The sequence below is a fragment of the Argiope bruennichi genome, chromosome 5 (assembly GCF_947563725.1).
Source record: "Argiope bruennichi chromosome 5, qqArgBrue1.1, whole genome shotgun sequence".
Taxonomy (NCBI): Eukaryota; Metazoa; Arthropoda; class Arachnida; order Araneae; family Araneidae; genus Argiope; species Argiope bruennichi.
The window spans coordinates 132713023-132733877 of record NC_079155.1 but is presented as its reverse complement, the minus strand read 5'-3'; the positions used below and the strand labels follow the sequence as shown (position 1 = coordinate 132733877).

Below are 20855 nucleotides of genomic sequence, written 5' to 3'. Positions count from 1 at the left end.
TAATTTTTTTAAAAACTTTTAAGCATTACAGCAATAATTTCATTGTTGAAGTGAATCTCAAATTATTCTTCACTGTTGCTATTAACATTTCATCCTGATTTTTTTTCAACAGTTCACATAAAAATATGCCACTAAGGCAAAAGGCAATTGAGAAAGAATGTCTGCTTCCTTCAACTATCAGATATCAAAGGCACAATGCGGCAATTTAATTAAGTTTAATACGCAATACAAGATCATTGCTCTTAATTTTAAATGTTTCCATGTATCTCGAAACAATGGATTCTTTGTTTCAATTTATTTGGAAGGAAGACATCGAATTTTGGACAGGAGAAATGGTGAATAAGACAATCGAAATAAACGCAGAAAATTTGAAAAAAAAAAAAAAAAATCTATAGTAATTTTCTAAGACACGCACACACTTAATGAATAAAAAATAATGGCACTTGGAAAGCCTTGCTACTTGGAAAGACTATTAATGCTACAATATGCATATAATTAAGTAAAACGTTCCAATGACTCAACACAGCTGAATTAAATGAAAATGAATATTTTCGCTTACTTCTCCAATTTATTTCGTATTAACGCTTTCGTTCACTACCCAATCACGGGAGACACCATTAACTTGCATAAAAGAGGAGGCATTGTACCACTTGGAAAGAGGAGGGGGCATATCTGGGGCGATTATGTCGGAAAGAAATGAAAAGTGCCCCACACTGACCAGAAAAACAATTCTGAACAGATGTTACCTCCCCCTATTAAAGAGGCACAGACACATGTCTTGAGTGAGAGGAAATTAAAAGCATCGGCAGAGAGAGGCACCCCATAATTACGAAGACAAATTGCAAAGCGGCGCGCCGGCCACTATTTACGACTGTGCAGAAATTGAAACTGCTCTCATCGCTAAATCGATATGAAGCACTCGAGTCAGGCACGGAATCTGACGCAGAATTATGTCATTCATTTCCATTGGAGCGATGCCGTGACAACCTTCGATCACTTAGGCAGGATTTATGACGCCCCTGGATAAAAGTTTACCAGATCAGTTGATTTTGTGAGAAGAACATTTTGTTCCTGGGCTGTTTCTTGTAGGAAAAACACACATAAATGTCACCTTGAAGAAAATACTATTCATAAACTTCAAGTTCACAGGAAAGGCACACAGGTTACATTTAATTTTGGCCGCAAGGCACATGAACTGCATCAATAGAATCCCTCCCACACACAACATCTCATACGGGCGAATGTTCCATATATGTGGATCACAAATCAGTGATCCTCAGACAGACCACGCGACTTGTACGACTTTGAAATGAAAAAATCTTCTCTTCCCGCAGGATAGAATAAAAAATAAAACACATTCTCAGTTTCCTTTTCTAGTCATTTTAGCACGAAAGTTGGTGTGAGCATCGATGCGCATGACCTGATTAAAAAGTTGGGAGATCCAAACATTTTTACAAGTGCTATAATTCGAGAAGTGGCAAAAAAAGAAGTGGAAACACACTTCTTTTACATTCCAACTATCAAAAGAGTGGAGAATCTGATTAATAAAGCAATCGTAGGGTTAAAATTCCAATTTTCCGGAGAAAGAAGGACGAAAAGAAAAAAATGCTACGCTGAGAGCCTTCTCCGGCTCTAAATTCAGAATTTAAAGGATAACCTAAGCCTAAATCGTTATGTACCGAACTGAGAGAAAAGAATTTCGGCGCCGTGTAGGATGGTTAAAGATTCTGATTGAATTATGACATACATTGCCTGTACATATAGTCTGGTTAAATTGAATCCATTGAAATTGGGATTAGTTTTAATTCCTAGAAAACTAAATCTGTCCTTCAGTAGTAGAATAATACACTTTCAGCTATATATATTGGATACTGTCTATAGAATACAATAGCTATATACTGCGCAGTTTTTGCGTCGAAATTTCGTCTAATATGTAGATAGTGCAATACCTTGTAGTCGGCGACCTGGTCAAATGGTAGAGCGTATTTCTCGTGATCTGGGCGGTCCGAGTTCGAGTCCTGGTTTGGACATGGTTGTTCTCTACCTTGCGCTCTACCTATGAGGATGTGTGAACAACCCCCTCTCCCCCGGAAAAAGGGGTCGTGCAAGCGAATATATGTGTGTCATCTTCATATGAACTGGAAGTCAGACTTCTGCTCTCCGGTGCTCAGGGGCCTTTGCCCTCAGAAGCAGTTGCACACTCGGCTTAAATCGTTGACAGTTCGTCAGCGGGCTGATAAAGTGCCATAAGTAACAACAATAACAGTAATTTGTGACATGTAATACTCATTCAAGAGATTTTATTGTAAGTAATAGTAAACTACGCGAGCACGAAAAGTAAATTCTGAAGTTGTATTATACATATTTAATAGATAGCAACGATAGCAATCAATGATATAGTATATTTCTTTAGAACTGTGCGCAAGAAAGGTAAATAACTATTACTCTATTTTTATATATATCATCAAACGGACCCGCGAATGAATTATAGAGAGAATATCATAATGCCGCGTTAGAGAATATCATAATGTAAACCTCAAAACTGACATTTTGAATAATAATCTGGAAAACTGAGTTAAAAATGCTTAAATCAGTAAGCCTAAAAATCACAAAAATTCTTCCTTTTACTGCGTGGACATGAAATCAGTCTCTTAATATTCATCGGATCGATTCTTGGCAAAACTAGTTACGAGAGAGTGTTCGTCCGCGGATCGAGGGGAGTGCGAGATCCAATGGAAAGTGTAGACCCCCATGAAAACTTGATTATAATAATTGCGGCTGCGGAACATAGCCCGTTACCATGCAGATGAGCTGCTTGTGATGCCGCGCGCACGCCCTGGTTTAGCTTCGCGCCCTAATGTCCCACCGACACAGTGAGAAACAAGAAAATTGAAGTTTCGTGCGCGGATTCCGAAAGTGCCCCCAGGAATACGCCCAACCGCCGAATGAAAAGCGTCGCGATAGGAGAAACTTCAAATCTCATTCTGTTTTCCCATTCGTTTCACATAAAAATCTTTTCACGGGGACTTGGAACGTACGTTTTATTCCAAAGTGAAGTTGAAAATGTTGATTTTTGCCATTGAAACATATGTCGCTACATGCTGAAATAAATTCACAAATGCATTCATTTTCTGCAGAAATACATCAGAGGAGCTGCGATGTTAGAGAATATCATAATGCATATTATATAACATTGCACAATATATGTATACCGGTGGTGAGATCACAAAAATAAAACATTTTAATTCATAGTAAACAAGGAAACTTTAGCCGAGCTGTTTATTGGGTGGGTTTAAAGCATTATAAAAAAACCCTCACAGTTTGTATTCCCTTTCTTTTAAATTCTAAAGAGATAGGGTTAACAAATTTCAATATCAGACTTTCAGGATAGAGAATTGTAAACAAAAAGCATCTAGCGGGATATTTTATTGGATTACAACGACATAGCTACTGAATATTAACTAATTTATGGTTAAATGAGGTCTTTTCGACTATGAGAGTATTTATGTTTTCTTACATTTATGTAAAATTCTTATAGCCATAATCATGGTGGTCGTCTTCATCAAAAGCAACAAGTATAAAAGCCAAAACTTTTGTAGAATACAATTGCATGTTGGAATTTCATTTCGTTTGCCCAATTAATTTATTCAACCACATCTGATTCGATGGATTTTCTACCCACTTGAGTAAAGCAGGATAGAAGCCCTCCTTTGGGTTTTTTTTTTGGGGGGGGGGGAGTCAGACGCTGCAAGTCATAGTTTCATCTGATTAATCAGTCAAACAATTCTGAAAAGTACAATTTTTTTCATCGTGATTTCTTAAAGAATTTCTTGAAATCCATCCACGCTGTTAGTTTTCATTAATAAGTCATTTCACACCCAATAATTTGAACAATGCTTATCTGCTTTATATATCGGTTACTATTCACTTGCGAAGTTAAACAAGGATTAATGGGAATGAATTTCGAAAGCTTGGATCACACGACAAAAGCAAATGAACGAGAGAAATTTTGAACAGAATTCATTTACACTAAGAACAAAATGGTATTCTTTTGCCTAGCTCCGTATAAAAATCTTTAACGAAACTTGGTCATTTAGTATAGAATTCTAGGACTAGACAGCGCGAGGAAGCCAGTATGATATTTCCCTTTCTGCTTTTCAAGCAATTTCCCTCCTGAATAACATAAAGTGCGCCCAAAAGGATAGAAAACATGGTTAAATCTAAAGGATATTTTAAGTAGAATTTACATATAAAATGAAATCTACACGTAATTACCAAAGACATTAATCATTTGATACTAGGCATATCTTTCCCATACATAAAAGAAGTGAATGGTTTGAGCGTACGGACTCTTATACTGCTGATTTGCCCATTTTTCTACGTCCTTGTATTAGGTGAGCCATGGATTTTTAATCCATTTTTCAGCGTTCTAAGATATATTCAATTACGACAAAAGCCCCCTTTTCATTTGGACACACTTTTGCATGAAGTTCAAATTCTTCAAAAACCAACAAATTTTATTCACCCCCGAGCCACAACAAATATTGGAGGACGAACACATGAAAACAAATTTCATTTCATGTCATGTTTTTTTTAAAGAGCTTCAACATATTTCATTTATACTGACTTTCAAAATCTATTCACTGCCATTCATACGTAGAGTCGAAACAACAATAGCGAGGGGAAGTCACGAGGTTTAGCGATTCAATAGAATCATTCATTGAATTGCAGAAATTAATTGGAAAATGGACTTTCAAAATGCCTCGCTTATTCCTTTTCGGAAAAGCGCGATCGATTGCTTCCATAACAATATCTCCACACGGCTCCTGGATTCATATCATTTGGAGAAATTAAATTACCTCATCTCAGACATTTGCAAAGCGATTTTTTCCCCTCCCCATTCTTCCATCAAGTGGACCAAAAAAGGAAATTTAAAAAAAAAAATCGTAAAATTCCAAAAAAACTAAGGGATAGGGGACACCATGGTTGATAGAGTTATAGTCTCACACTTTTCGTTTTCTCAAGTCATTTCCATTTCTAGCAATTAGTAATTTCCCTTTTAGAGAATCATTTTTTTTCTGGCTCGGTCCATGGAGGATGCGTTTCCTTGACGAAAAGAAATCTCATTACGATTGAGGTGGAATTGTGAGGTGAGAAATAATCGAGTATTGGATGGATAAAACTTGGGGAACATTTTTTTTATTGTTCCTTTTGATGATAGAAATGGTGTGTCGCCTTTAGAATTCTTCCATTATTAATTGGATAGAAAAAAACTTTTCTCGGTAAATGTATTCGGTCCCAATTAAATCTCTTGAATTACGACACAATAGTGGGCTGGTAGCAGAGACTCCGTGACCCACTCCATTTATGACTTAATGTGCGCATGGATCTTGCACACACGAAATCCGTCCAAGTTGAAACGGCTCTTGCACAAACGTTGTTTGTTTTATTTGCGAAGTATTTTGACAAATTATTACGACTTCACTGAATAATGAATGACCTAACTGCCGACCCAATAGCAGCCAAGGAAACTGCAAAGATAAAATATTTTTTTAACGGTTTATCTTTCATCCCACCCAATCTCTGAATCGAACGGCTAATCCATCTTTTGACCGATGTTAGTAAATCGCATGATTGCTATTATTGTACTGCATTCCTCAAGTAGCATAATAAATATAAATTTTTTTTCTTGTGGCAGATACATTTATAAAACTGCTGATATTTGATTCAAATGATTTACACTACTTCATTCATTTTTGATATTGATCAATGAAAAAAAAAAAAAAAAAAAACATTGGTTCTATTTTTAAAATGGATTCCATGAATCGCCCTCCTTTGTGCGATTTACCTGCCAGACACTGATATGTAAATCCACACGATATGCTCAAATGGAAACGGAATATTATTCCAAGCAGCAGAATTTCAATTGGGCAGTTGACGCAGAACTAATATCTCAGTCACATTTAGGTCAATAGTGTAAAAATTCGATTGGATGACTTTTCCGTACCGATCATAAAACTGTCAATCAATGGTCTTTTTTACAAGGCGGTTGTGCTACTGATAAGAAGAGGATCCATTCTGGAATTTAAACTTTATCTAAAAGTGTCAGATTTGGCGAAAGTTAACATGATATTTAACGCATTATCGTATACTTAATGATACGTACATTAATACAATTTCATGCGTTTTAATACGATCTGAATAATTTCCGCTTTGTTTTTTGTGAAAGATAAACTGCTTTTCAATGAATATATTTAAAAATGTATGATAAAAATGAATGACGAATGATATTCCTTCTCAGATAAATACTGTATCCACATAGAAAAAATAATCATTTCTTCTAGATTTCAGATATAAATGCATTACTTTACATAAATATAACGATTTCTATGAAGCAAAAGAGTTTGGGTTTCATTAGTTTTTGCTTTATTTCTTCTTGATTCCTTTGTTTAATAAAATAAGTTCGAACAGTGAAATATATGTTATTTAAATATAGGCACTTAAAAAAAGTTGTTTTTTAAATTTAAAGTACAATTAAATGAGGTTAGTGGCATTGGAATGATTTGTAAGGAGGAAAAAGTTGCAAAAGCAATTCTTGAAATGCCGTAAGTAGTAATAAAAGCTTCCAACTACGGATGTTCAGTTTCCACGTTACATCAGTTCAAAAAAAAAAAAAAAAAATCAGTTTTTAGAGTGGAAGCGTCAATACAAATACAAACTTTTCTGTTTATCATCGTAGAAAAATATGTAGTTACAAATCCCTTACTAATAAGTCCATTTCATTTTTTCACTTACAAAAAAATTGCACTGTTAAAATGTAAAATTAACTTTAAGCAAAATATTAAAAAACAAAAGACAACTTTTTTTAATATACTCTAAATAATATTGTAAAAAAAGGGAAACATTTTTAAAAAACTGAAATTTTTTGAAAATCGCTCCGAAGATCCTCTTTCTACCCTCCAAAATATATGTTTGCCAAATTTGATAGGCATAAGTCAGACGGTCTGGTTTGTACAGAGCCAGCACAAACACACTGAAACAAACAGACATAAGCTTTTTCCTTTTGTTTAAGCATCAAAATTTAGTTAAAGTAACAATACATTTGGCCGCCAAATACGCTTGTCAACAGATAACAAGTTTTTAGCAGACCTAGACTCATCACTCCCTACCCCCTTTTTTTCAAAGAGCTACGCATGATCTGTTGGGCGTTTATGACCCGTACGGGAATGTCTGTACGGTTCTGTCTCACTACCTAAAAATTCCTCGCGCCATCTGTAAACAATTTAGCATACACTCAGTCTCCTGCCTATTCAGCTGCAATTGTGGACTTCGCCAATATGTTATGCTTGCAAAAATTAGATAACGCGGCTTATTAGGAGGAATCAATTGCATGCTGTTATTTGTTTACGCTATTTCATTTAAATATATATCATTACTAACTATTTTACATAAATTTTTTATGACACACCTATCTATCACAGAAATTTTAAAATTTTACCAAGTGAAATGACACCGGTAGAGTCAAAGTTCCATTTTTACATGTGCACGCTATATATTTCATACCTTATTATGATTTAACACGTCCAGCGAATTGCAGAATTTTCGATATTTAAATCTGTACTCAAGTGCCACTTAATTTATAAAACAAACAAAATCACCAGAACCTGCCCGAGAGCCCTTTTCGTTCTTATATGTACAGAAATAGCTACAATTATCCACAAGAAAAATGCGCCAAATTAGGAGCTCCACTCAATGCTCAGTTCAAGAAATTAATATGCAGCCTTTTTACGGTTAATAAATCCCTCGAATTGAAGGAATCCTGAATAAAAAAAAAACGATTGTTTTCTTTACGCAGCTTTTGAATACCACTCTACGGAAGAAAGCAACATGAAAGCGGCAATTGTGAGAATTCAAAAAAAGTTTAAAATATTGAGCATTAAATTCAAATAGGTTTTGAAAGTTTTAGCAGAAAGTAATCAAGTTCTGCATGTTTGTGTGTCCAGATTGCGTGATTCCGAGAAAAGCAATCACACGCGCGACCTATCCAATTTCCACGCATTTTTCAAAAGATATTTATTTTATCAGTGCTTGGAGAAAATTACTTCAGAAAAGGAAACCATAAAATTTGAGGGAGAGTCTTTATTTTCTACGAAAACAAAGATTTAAAAAAAAAAAGAAAAGCTGCAGTATTTATTTTCAATCTCGAGTCAAGGACATTCTTACCCAATGAAACAGAAAAGAGATTTTCCTTTTAAGTTTTCATAAGAAGCATAATTTGACTTTCAATTTTCTTTCCTCCCAAATCTTTGCGATGAAATCGAGATCATTCAATCAAAACAGATTCACAAAAAGAAAACATTTTTTTTTTCTTTTCAGCCTGCCCTTTTCGAAGAAACGCTACAGGTGCATGCTCTTAGATTTGTTCCACTTGTGCTTTAGGCGATAGAGAATAAAAGATTAAATGAAAAAAAAAATCCATTTTGCAAGAGAATTTACTTGATTAATAGATTTGATAATGGTGTTATATAAAAAAAAAATGTTTCTATCACAATGAAAAAAAAAAAAAAATACAAGAAATCTTTTTGTTTATCGGCAATAACGCTCCTTCTTCTTTTACAAGGCATCTGAAAATTATACAGAAAGGAGAATTTTTGAAATAACAATTTTAAAAAAAAGTAACGTAATAATTGGAAAAAATGCTAAACATATGGAATTAGAATATATATGTTTCATAAGAAAGAAACATAGTATAAGATTTGCAGTTTTGTAAAAAATAGGATAAAATAAATACACTGTTCCAAAAAAATATGAATTTTCAAGCATTTTTGTATTTAAATTCAATTTTGGATCCATTACTTTGAATTCTCTTGAAAATCTTATCAGGTTTGATTCGAACTAGTATTTGGAGAAAATTCGTCTGTAATGAGAATCGTTAATTCATGAACAATACAAAGCTGACGTCCACTTCCTGTTCACACACCCTCCCCGAAGGTTTTCATTTGGATACAGATCAGAGCTGATGGTTCATTAATCTATAACAATTCTTCTTAAATCGAGTTCTTGTTGAATAGGAAGGGCGAGTCAACGCATCATACAGTTGGAATTTCCAGTTCTCCGCTTCTAAAATGTTTCAAAAGGAAATATATGGCTTTCGGGAGCATTTTGATAATCATCTGAGCACTGACGGATATTAAAGAAAAGCAATACCCGTCGTTACGTTGAAATAGAATTTTCACACCATGAGAGAACCTGCTGTCAAATGAAAGAAGAACTGGCGAGGTTCTCCTCGTAAATCATGTCACTGTCAGTGCCATCCGAAACGAATTTATTTGCGGCATTAGCTCGCGCTCTACTGTGGTGTACTTTTAGCATAGGTGTATGTGTCAAAGATGGGTAAAGCTGAATGAAATGAAATGAGAACATTGTAGCACTTCTGTTCCCGAATAATACAGCATTTTTGCAATATGATTAATTGCTGGGAAACAAAGAAAATGCGATTTTACTTTCTGCCAGCTTCGAAACTGTAAAAGCCATCATGTAGCCGCTCTTGTAACACAAACCATAACTTTATGACGTCAAAAACAGCGCCCTCTGATGCCTTGTGGTGCTATGACTCAACTCAAATCTAGCAATAGCATGTGCTGCCTGCTTTGATCCATGCTCCTAAATATATATCTTAAAATTATTATGTAAATTGTCTGTGTGTAATATAACCTGAAAATAAATGTTACACTCATTCAGACTTTCTACTGAACCCCTTAACGATCCCACAATCATATTTCAGAGAATGAAATCCATAAATGATACATTTCAGAACAATGTATAAATATGGTCAGTTATATGGAAGGTTAAAGTGATACAATAAAATGAAAAGCGAAGCGTTTTACTAGGGTTTGAAACAGTATTGCATCTATGATTAGATTGATTAGGTTAGTTATATTATTGTTCCGTTTGAAATCAATGCTGGAGATATTTTGAGCGAAACTGATACCTAGGCTGGCACCGCCTCTCCAAACGTCTGCAACACATCAGCGTAAGGATGCTTGGACCACTATGTGAAATTTAAAGTGCGCTAGGCTCGCATACGAAACGAATTTTTAATGGAATCAGGTTTCAAATCTGGTACGCTCTAACGACGAAGCCGAGACCTTATCAATACATTACCGAGGCCTCATATTATTTGCACGGATTCTGCAATCCAAAATGAATTATAAATTCTAATGTGGTACTGATGGCTGGCCTTACTCTTCGCATAACTTACGAGGTGAGCCTAGCCAATTCTTTAGTCAATCAACAGCATTTTCTCTCTTGGTATGAGGAGAGTTCTGAGAGTAAAGACATTGCTTTTCTTTAATGGTCGGCAATGTTTTGATGATTATGAAAATTTTCTCAAAAAGCAAATTTTGAGGCTAAAACATATCATTTAATTAAAACAAATAACAATAACACCCATTTTTTTAAATACAATTTTGGGTTTCATTTTTTCTAGCGATTTTATATAAGTTAATAGTTTCATTTTATAGTTCAAAACAAAATCCTTCCTAATATAACTGTTTAAAAAATTTTATTGTTGATTTTAAACCTTATATTCAGTTATTAAATTAATAACATATCTCAGACATGCCAAAAATTCAAGCTACTGCAAGATTCAAATAGTTGCTATTCCTACTGAAGGAAACTTCCAGGGAACAGATATGGCCATTGAATTTATCCTCCAAACTGTCCTTGCTTCCCCATGATTTTAAAGTCATTATTTTTCGTTGGAGTACTTCTGTTTGTTGTCGAAAAAAGAACAATTATTTCTTGTGTGAAGAGTTCCAATCGATTGGGGATTTCCCCTAACAACCTCGTGCCAGAGAATGATGAAGAACGTGCCGTCTCCAGCCAATCAGAGTGATGGAAGCGTGTCGTGCAATGACGTACAGCACGCCAACCCCCGGACATAGCATTTCCTTTTGTTCGAGGAATAGACAGGGAGAGGGAGAAACAACCGAACTTTTTTTCTCCAGCTCCAAAAGGGTCTTCCTCCACTGATTTGATTTTGAGTGGTTTACTTTTAAGAATCCAGGCGACAGCTAATTGATTTTTCTGAAAAAGCAGAGTTGAGTCATTGGCTTTATTGATTCCATCGTGTAAGGTAACATTCCGATTAACTCTCTCGCCGACCATCCATCTTAATCGAAAAAGAGGATCAGCTTAAAAATATCTTTGCCAGACTGAAGAGGAATGTCTTTTTCTCGTTAAGTTCCTTAATTGATATAAATTATGCACTCCCTAAGACTTAGTTTCGAAAGTTTTTTTTAAAGAGATAAATTTCGATAAAATGAATGTCAAGTAGAAAATATAGTTACAATTCATGTATTACCCTTGTTCAATTTTAGCTGTCCGACTTGCGTTCTTCCTCAAAGGGCAAAATTAAATTGGATTACAATGGGTGATGGTTCATAAAGAATATATATATATGTGTGTGTGTGTGTGTGTGTGCAGCTGTAAACTTTCCTATTAGAAAATACCAAACAAGGCAGCCATACTCGATATCGTTATCTTGTTTCTCGAAGTACTTATTCACAAACTAGAAAGTTTTTTCTTTCATATTGCTGATTTAAATAATAAAAAATGTAAAAAAAAGCAAAAAAAAAAAAAAAAAATGCATAAGAAAACTGATCGTCTTTTGCGGCATTTGACACAGGAAAAAAAAATTTTTTTTTGGAGGGGGGAGAATGGTTAACTATTTCCCACAATATTTTGAAACTTACAATATTGCTTTGGTTTCGGCGTCAAAGCGGCAACACAGCAGTGAGTATTTAAGTAACAGAAATCAACAATAAGTACTGTTTCTACCACTTAACTCGTTCGTTAGACAATTCACGATCACCAGAGTGAGCTATTTCGTCTTTCAATCTAATAAAAGTTTTCTCATTTACCCTCGTATTGCTCAAAAAATTCAAATGCAACAACAAAATAAATATATTCAAGTTGGACAAGAATGCGCACTGGCTGCTTAAGTAAAGAATACACAAATGACCTGGTAAAATCTGCAATAACAGAAGGTAAAATCTGCACACAAATAGGCAATAATTTTTTTCTTCAGCATGGCAAGGAAATGAAAATGGCAAGAAGAAGAGATGAAGCTAAAACATGTAAACTGATCTATTCAATAATTCCTAAAACGTAATATATGCTAATAATAAATGTAACAGAGAAGAATCATCGATTTCCATCGTTCACGTTCTTTAGAAGATTTAGCTTTGAAAAATGCTGCCCGTGACAGCTGTGGACACAGATCTCATTCTGTCATTACAGCAAGACTAAATGAACAAAAGCATCAAGAACTGAAGAAAAAATTCTCAGAAACAACTTCTCACTTTTTGTTGTTCTATATTTAATTGAAACTGAATTTAACTGAAATTTAAAACAAAATTAAAAGCCTCATAGGTCGTGCAAATCTTTTAAAAAAATTAAAAACTAGATGAATAAGAAAGAAATAGCGGTTCATAACAAATGGACGATGTCTTTGGGGTTGGATTTCTTCCTTCCACACAATTCCATTCCAACAAAACTTTTGGAAATATTGCTACGATATTAGGTAGAAGATATTTGTTTTGGTGTCAAATGCAACTAATTTCAAGAGAAATTTAAAATGTCATTTCCATTAAAAAAAATTAAATTATCATATATTAGATAAAATGATGGAAAAATAAAAAACTTTGAATTAATTGTTAATTTAAAAGGGCCCTTTATTAATGCATAATTAATACATTACAACACATTAAGAGAAAAACTAATTGTAAACAGCAAAAATATTTATAAATTCGTTTTTAGAATTTCTAAAAGTATATTCAATAATAGAAAAGGATTACTTTAAAATTTTATTTTATGGTTTTTTTTTTATTTTAATAACTCATTCTATCATATTGTCGAATATTTTTCTCAATTTCAAAATCAAGTGTCATTAATGGAAAGAAATTTAACTAAACTAATGGAAAAATTAGCGAACAGCTTCTGAAATAACTAAAATAATGTACTGTTATCTGAAATAATAGGCATACAAAATCCCAAAATTCTAGTACATCTAAAAGCAAGAGGAAAATCGATTAAAATATTTCAGTTTTAACAAGTCAACTTAAATGAAACCGTTTAAAACTGCACAATACTAAGTGGGAAAATATTTGTTTGTTTGCCCATGAAAATGATGGAATTTTCAACGAATTGTTGGCACGATTCAAACTCCATTATTACAGTTCAAGAGGAGTTTAACTAACGTAATATGTATCAAGGTTGATCAAAATGATTCGTCTTTCAAAAGCTACTAGTTCGGTAACATAAAATGATTTAAAACACAGCTTATCAAAAGCTCTAACTATTCAATCCTATTCCACAATGAATTCATTCTGGAGAGATATAACGAATGAGGCATTTCAAATGGTGGATGGTGAGAGGATTTAAAAAGCGAAACGAACTGAACAATTCGTTCAGTTCGTGTTCGGGGCAGTTCGTGTTAGCGAGCATAAAATCGAAGATTTCCGTATAATCGAATTTGCGGCCATCCGAGTAAAAGATATTTTCCAACGCTGTTAATTAGTCGACCGAGAAAATCCGGTGAGTCCGGCCTCGGTCTATGGACAAATCCTCGCCGTGGGATCGCTAATCCGGAGCATAATTATATCCGGTACCTGGAGGCCCCTCAAAACAAACAGAGTTCTCTCGCCTCCCCTCCGTAATCCGCCAATGCGGAAAAGGTCGGACGGAATTAATTCTGCATTGAATACATCTTGTATCCGCTAATCCGAGATCTGTCCTCGCAAGTCGCTCACACGGGACCATTCGGCATTCGACTTGAAAAATTGGATGCTTCTACGGTTTCAGTTTTTCAACAACTCGACCTATCTTGTCAAAAAAAAAAAAAAAAAAAAAAAAAAAAACGAGATTTCTGTACTATTAAATTTACATGCAATCTTTTTACAATAAAATTCAATTAAAGCAGTAGACGAGAGAACAGTGAAAATTAAATTTATACACTTGCAATTCGTCAGTTAATTGATGAATTTATGGGATCATGGAACAAAATGCACGGATGTCCTATTTATGAATAATAATAATGATTTGTTTTGTCTACAGCCAAAAGGAAGATAAACGGAAAAGAAAATTTTATTATAATAGAAAAAAAGAATGCGTTTAGGGTCAGAGATCAATAATTTCTGCAGTTTTATCTTTTAATAATGAAATAAAAACCTTCCTAAAAGATTTATTTGCTTATGAACGCAATTGCGTTTCAGATTTTTCCTTCAACTGATTCAGACCAAAAATTACAATTTGGCAACAAGAACACATGCCAAATTTCAATCACCTACCTTGCAGCGCTTACATGAAATCGAAAATATTGATTAAAGACGGTTAGGCTTTGACTCATTTGGTTCACTATTTGATAACAATTTACAATTTGTTACTGCAGTCAAAAGCACGCAAGTGGACAGTCAGTAGACACCTGTTTGAAGCATTTCCCGCAAAATTAGACAGAAATACAACATTAAATTTTATGCCTCTGGTTTGCTGTGATCACGAACAGTTAGGTATAATTTTGCATTTTTAGAAATTAGCTTAAATATTAAGATTGATATTTTTAAATTATTATTTACAATACATTTTATAAGAGACGTAAGTGGGATTTTGAACTTGAGTTACAAAGTAACCATTTCCAGTTGATATTGCCATACTAAGAAATAAAGGGCACTAAACAAAGACGGAGGCACATTCTTTACATTTAAGTAACACAGGCCAAGAAGTCCGAAACAACTTCCATGAAATGGCGCTCTACGAAATGAGAGAAACAAACAGATGAGTGAAGTAGGAACAATGGATATGGCGAAATGATAGGGGAGTGCAAAGGTCTCTCCTTAATCAAAAGCAGCCTTAATAAAACATCTTTATGCATATTTTTTCATCGGTCCCCCTCCCCCCCCCCCAAGAACGTTCGGGAAAGCTTGAGAAAAAATAGCATCAATATAGAATTAAAAACATGATGCGGACTTAACTCTATTAACATGGAAAGCCCGCCTGAGTCTTTTAGATATCTCTGCCAAATTCTTCTCTTTTTTCTTAAAGATGACTGATTTTTCGAAGAACATTTAAAAAGGATGTCCGAGCAGACATCCTAATAGCTATCAACTAAGAGGAAAACTCGTCTGTATAACAACGTTTTAAGAATACTGCGGTTTCTGAAGGTAGAATTTTTCCAAGCTTTGAAAGAGAGATTCGAGAATTTCAATATTCTGAGGTACTTGAATTTTAATGTTCTTCGAATTGGGAGGGTTAAAAACTCTGAAAATTTAACAAATTCGATAGCAAGGAACAGATTTAGTCACAGAACTCAACAAAATAAGACGTAAAAAACCTTTTAGAAGAAACGGTGCAGTTACTTTGCACCCTACATCAATGATTACACAAATTAAATAATGCACAGTATAACTAAGTGTTATAACATTTGTATGCAACTAAGAACGATTTTTAAAAATGTCTGTGATTATTCGAAGTAATAGCCAGAGGGAGTGTTCTTCATTCGGCTTTCTCGTACACTCACTCAATGCGCTCCTTCGGAAGCTTCATTCGACAAACCGAATATGCCACTTTAAATATCTTTTGTTCGACAATTCGTCTTAAAATTGCGTATGCGGTTCTACAATTCCAGGTATAAAATCATATGTTTAGTTATATTTCTCCAGTTCTACACATGTATACTTTCTCGAATACGTAATATAAAGAAAGTATTATTATAATCATAAAAAAATCAAACTCGAGATTTTGACGAATCTACCTGTTTCAATCCTCCCCGAGTTATAAAACCACATTTTTGGCATCATGTCTGTCTATTTGAAGAACACGAAAACGTATTGAGCTAAATGGATGGAATTTGGCATTGCCTTTACACCAAATTTGTAGATTTTATCAAATTTTGAACAAAAGCCATTCAGATGAAGTCTGTCCAGTGGTTCGTTATTGTGTAACACAATAACTACAAAACGAAGGAAGCTGGATGGATGATATTCTGTACACAGACTCAATGTCCATGATATAGATATCTATCAAATTTCGGGCAAAATCAAACACGGTATTGACCGCCTCTATTTTTAGCAAGCATGTAAACGAGAGAGCTCAAAAATAAAGATTTAAATATATCACAGTTAGTATTTGGTTTCATAACTGCAATTATAGTTTTGTTTCCAGTTTTTATCTCAATCGGTTAGGAAAAAGACGTCTAAAACATAGATTTTGATATACTACGAACCGCATGTCAGAGGTTAATTAGGAGAAAGAAAAAAAAAAATCGCCAAAGAATACATGACAGATTCAGTAAAAATTCTAAATTCACTAATATTGTACGTCAATTCAATTCAAGGCGTTCTCTGCCTTACTCTAGGTTCACAATTGTTTAGAGAGTAGGGTATAACACCTTTATCAGAGCATCCGAGAACGTTTTGGGGAAACAACAACCACTGGTTGAAATGGACAAAAAGAACAAAAGACAGACAAAAAATTTAGTCTACAGTTCGATAAAAATCTACTATTTTGGTTTGAAAGACTCCATACTTCGCATCATTTGAGTGCGTAAACGTTAGAATTATAATTTTCAAAAATTCGTGACAGACAGAATTCTCCCAAAATTAGTTTTTCATACTCGGAAAAATCTCGATGTCGAATTACAATATTTTCTCTGCTTATAATCTCTGAACAAGAAAACAAAAAATTCCACCTCTAGGCACACGTTGAATTTTCAATTTCAAAGACATAGACAAAGCTAATATAATAATAATAAAAAAAAAAGGGCACAGATGATCCTCTATTTAAACGACCCCCAAAAAGGAATTTTATCAAGCCCATTTTACTTGAAAGGGCTTCTCTTTGGTCAATAACATCCGTCTGAGTGATCGCGCTTCAAAAGAGGCCGTAAGCACCTCGGAGGGAGATATTTTTGTCTGTATCATAAAATCCTCCTGCGGAGTCCCTATCCATCATGCGTGCAAAGTGCTGGACTAGAAACAAGTTCGTGGGGCTGGACAGTTGAGAGTTATCTGCAAGATGGAGTGAAACGTCGATAAATCTGCTACTAAGCATACAGAAGGGGTTTGGGGGGAAGCTTTTAAAATGCCGTCTCACCTCCGCCATCTTCTGTGTGTGCCCTTAAGCGTCCGGCCGTGTATTTATTTCTTCGACAGCCGAGGGAAAAAAAGGCGATCGCCCGGAGCGGTGCTTCAGAGAAGGAAAACGATGAAAGAAAGGGGAACAGCATCTTCAGGATGAGATGAAATGCTTGAAAAAAGAATTTTTTTTTAAGGCGCATATGTGGGTCAAGACAGCTTCACAAGCTGACTATCCGAGATAAATTCAGTAATTTTTTTTTTTTTAATCATGCATTCTAATCTGAAAATAATACTCCCTTTTGTCCAATTTTAGATACCGGATTTTCATATCTCTCGTTCAAAATTCCAATGTTCTATTCTAGAAAATTTTGTATTTTACACTATATTCGATAATTTCATTTGAGCAAAATCTGAATGATGTTTTTTGATTCTTGCCACATAATTTAGGAAGGATAAGAAAATTAAAATGTTTTTATACGAAACATTTTGTTTCTTTGAAAATGAATCGATATAATTTTTAAATATTTAATGCGCAGCAGATATTCGTTTTTTATTATACTATTATTAGATGTATTATTATATTTTTATTAATAATTATTTATAATTATTATTTTTATTAAATTAAAATTAAATAATATAATGTTCGTTTTATTTTTTAAAATTTTTATTCTTAGCAGAATAAAAATCTTATATATAAATTACTGTATGTGTGAACGTTTATATATATATATTACAAGCACATACGCACACACAAAAAACCATATTACATCTATCATTCGCATCGTGATTTTAAAAAGAAACACGTTTTACAGTCCATTGTATTGCTAAATAAAAACCACACCCACGGCCATAACAAGGAAGAATTTAATTCAGAATTCATTCTCAAGAAAGATATGAATACTCGTGCGTGATAAACGTGCAATTTCACGACAAAATGTCCTCTTTTTACGTATCCAACATCTAAACATTTGGATAGCCGATCTTAATTTTATTTTCAATACGACTTTAAAATATTTATTTAAATAATATTTATTAAAATTTAAAAAGACTTATGAATATTCCAGCAGTTATTTTCGTTCTCATTCAAAACAAAAGGGGAATAAAATGGCTTGCAAGTCAATCAACGTCTAGCAAATCAAGATCGTCGATTTGAAAAAATTCATTTTTTCAAATTTAGAAGTCTGTAGTTAGAAACACAATACTTTTTTAACACGATAAACTTGGCAGGCTTGGATACTATTTAAATATTGCGATTTGCACCAGGAAGACTTCCGAAATGCTAAGAGTCGGCAAGTAGTTGCCACTCGGGTAGTAGACTTTCAAATTTTAAACAAAAATGCTTCATTATAGATTATTTTATCTTTCAGCATTTTGCCTCAATAACTTTCAGCATATGAACACATAAAACATTTTCATGCCTCTTTAAACGAACTTTACGCAAAAAAACAATTTTATTTTCAAACTTATTTTCCCTTCTCATTTTAATCAACTTTAAAAAGTACTTTTAATTATATTTTATAATATTATCTTGGTGACTGGACATATACACACACCCTTTGAGATGACACTAAATAGAATTTCTGAATACCCGTTTCGCAATTCAATAATTGAGAGTAAAGTTTCAGAGTAAAATGAAGACAAAGATATCAAGTTTACAACATTTTCATACCACGATGCTTCGGTTCTTCTTTTAAATACTTTTGAAGTTCAGTTTTATCACAGATCGTTTGTACGAAATCTGGATAAACTGCGCAAAATATAGACAAGAAGGTCCGAAGGTCCAAGAAGGGGTCTTCCCGAGGCTCTTGTTTCTTTCGCTTTGCACAAAATCGGGAACCTTGTTGAAGAAATGCAGATATTTGGCGTGCTTGACCGAATCTACTAACGAATACGCATTTGGACGCCGAAACCAAAATTTCACAAGAAACTAAATCTGAAGTTTACACGCAGGGGATCCGCCCGTTTGGCAGACACGCTTCAATATTGGATGAGAATCTGCATTTTCGATACTAAGCCTTCGTACTCAATTTTATCGGTTCGCTGTTTACATTTTGCTATTGGGTTCACCTACACTCGAACAGGTGGACTTCCCTGAATGGATTTCATCCAAGATTATATAGAAATAAACAAACATGGTCTAAATCTCATATACCGAATTTCATTTATCTAGTTCAGAGTGTTTTTAAATTATGTTCATAGACAATCATATACAATTCCAAAAATGAGATTTTGACGGCGGTAAAAATAATAGATTATTTTGACAGTTAAATAGAAATTAAAACATTTCACAACGGGTAAAATACGTTTGTTGTTAATCATTTGAATCTTAGCATAAATCTTTTAAATCTGGGTTATAAAGTAAGTAGTCAGTATTAAATGACTTATCAATAACAAAAACAAATAAATATCATCGACACTGCTTGACAATCACTAGAATATTATTTTTATTTTCGGAATAAGAATTCAAAACGTTCACTCAAATGAAGTAAACATTCATCCAAACCAAATTATTTGTCCGTTTATAGCACATCCGTACCTTCTAAAAACGCAGAGTTTGGCTCGATTTTATTAGATCGACTTTAATAAAAAGCATTTCACACACACACACAAAAAAAAAAAAAAAAAAAAAAAAACATACATAGAACGAAATCTTCAGATCACACAATCATGGCGTAGACATGACATCATACTAAGTAAAATGAAGGAAGTAGTCTGAGACAATATTTACAGTATACAAAAATATTATCCGACAAATCTAGCACCTCGTCTTCCACTTATTTATCCATTTAATGAAGGTACTGGAAAGTCAGATTCAACACTATTCTCAAGTGTTCCAAGCTCAACACATTTCCAAAACAGGTCTCATCTAACCACGGTGGTGGAAACAGGGGGGGGGGGGAACAACAAAAAAAAAACGAGTGTAATTCATTTTTTGCTGATTTATAAACTTGTACTTCTTCTGAAGAAAGTTACATTATTGTTACTTGGCCAAACAATTTATTGATCTTTTTTTTTTTTTTTTTTTTTTTCATTTTTTCTTAGATATTCAAAAACGCACAGCCACGTGCACGCATTGTACATAAATGACACTGAGAATGTGAGGCTACAAACCGGACACTTTAGATGAATTTTCAAATGATTACCCACAAGAATGAACAAGCAGTAAAATATTGAACTGATTTTCTTGGCCGATTTTTCATAAATTTATCTTGCTTAAACAATTTTTGAGAATCACTTGCCCATATCATCCATAATTAAGGTATTCGATTACATTTGGAAGCCTCTTTTTGTAAATAAAGGACATTTGAAACAATATTATTCAAATAACATTTATTTATGCAAAAAAAAAACTTTAATAAAAAATATTTTATAATTTTATTATTATTTTAAATATTTGAGAAAAATAGAATTTTACTTCACATACTTCTATTAAATAATATTTGTCATAAGTACGGTTTAAGTGTTTTCTATGCGCATAACAGCATCAGTGAAAAATGATTATACTTCAGTGAATCAGGATTATTTAAATTTGCAACAATATCATCACAAATAAAGAATTCACAATGAAAATAATCCAAAATAATATCTAGTATACGGCAAAAGAAATGAAAAGAGAATAACTTTTAAATAGCCTCAATGAAAATAACTTGTTTACAGTTCTCACTTTTCAGGTGTTAAATTCCGTTAAAATGCTTTTAATTTCTTTCTTAATATTGTAGT

At 33.6% G+C, this 20855-nt stretch overlaps 1 protein-coding gene across 6 annotated transcripts in view; it reads right to left on the bottom strand.

Annotated features, from left to right (window-relative positions):
* Nucleotides 1–20855, bottom strand: part of LOC129969679 (semaphorin-2A-like) — an 802435-nt gene that overhangs the window by 326398 nt on the left and 455182 nt on the right. The gene's annotated exons all lie outside the window — the stretch shown is intronic.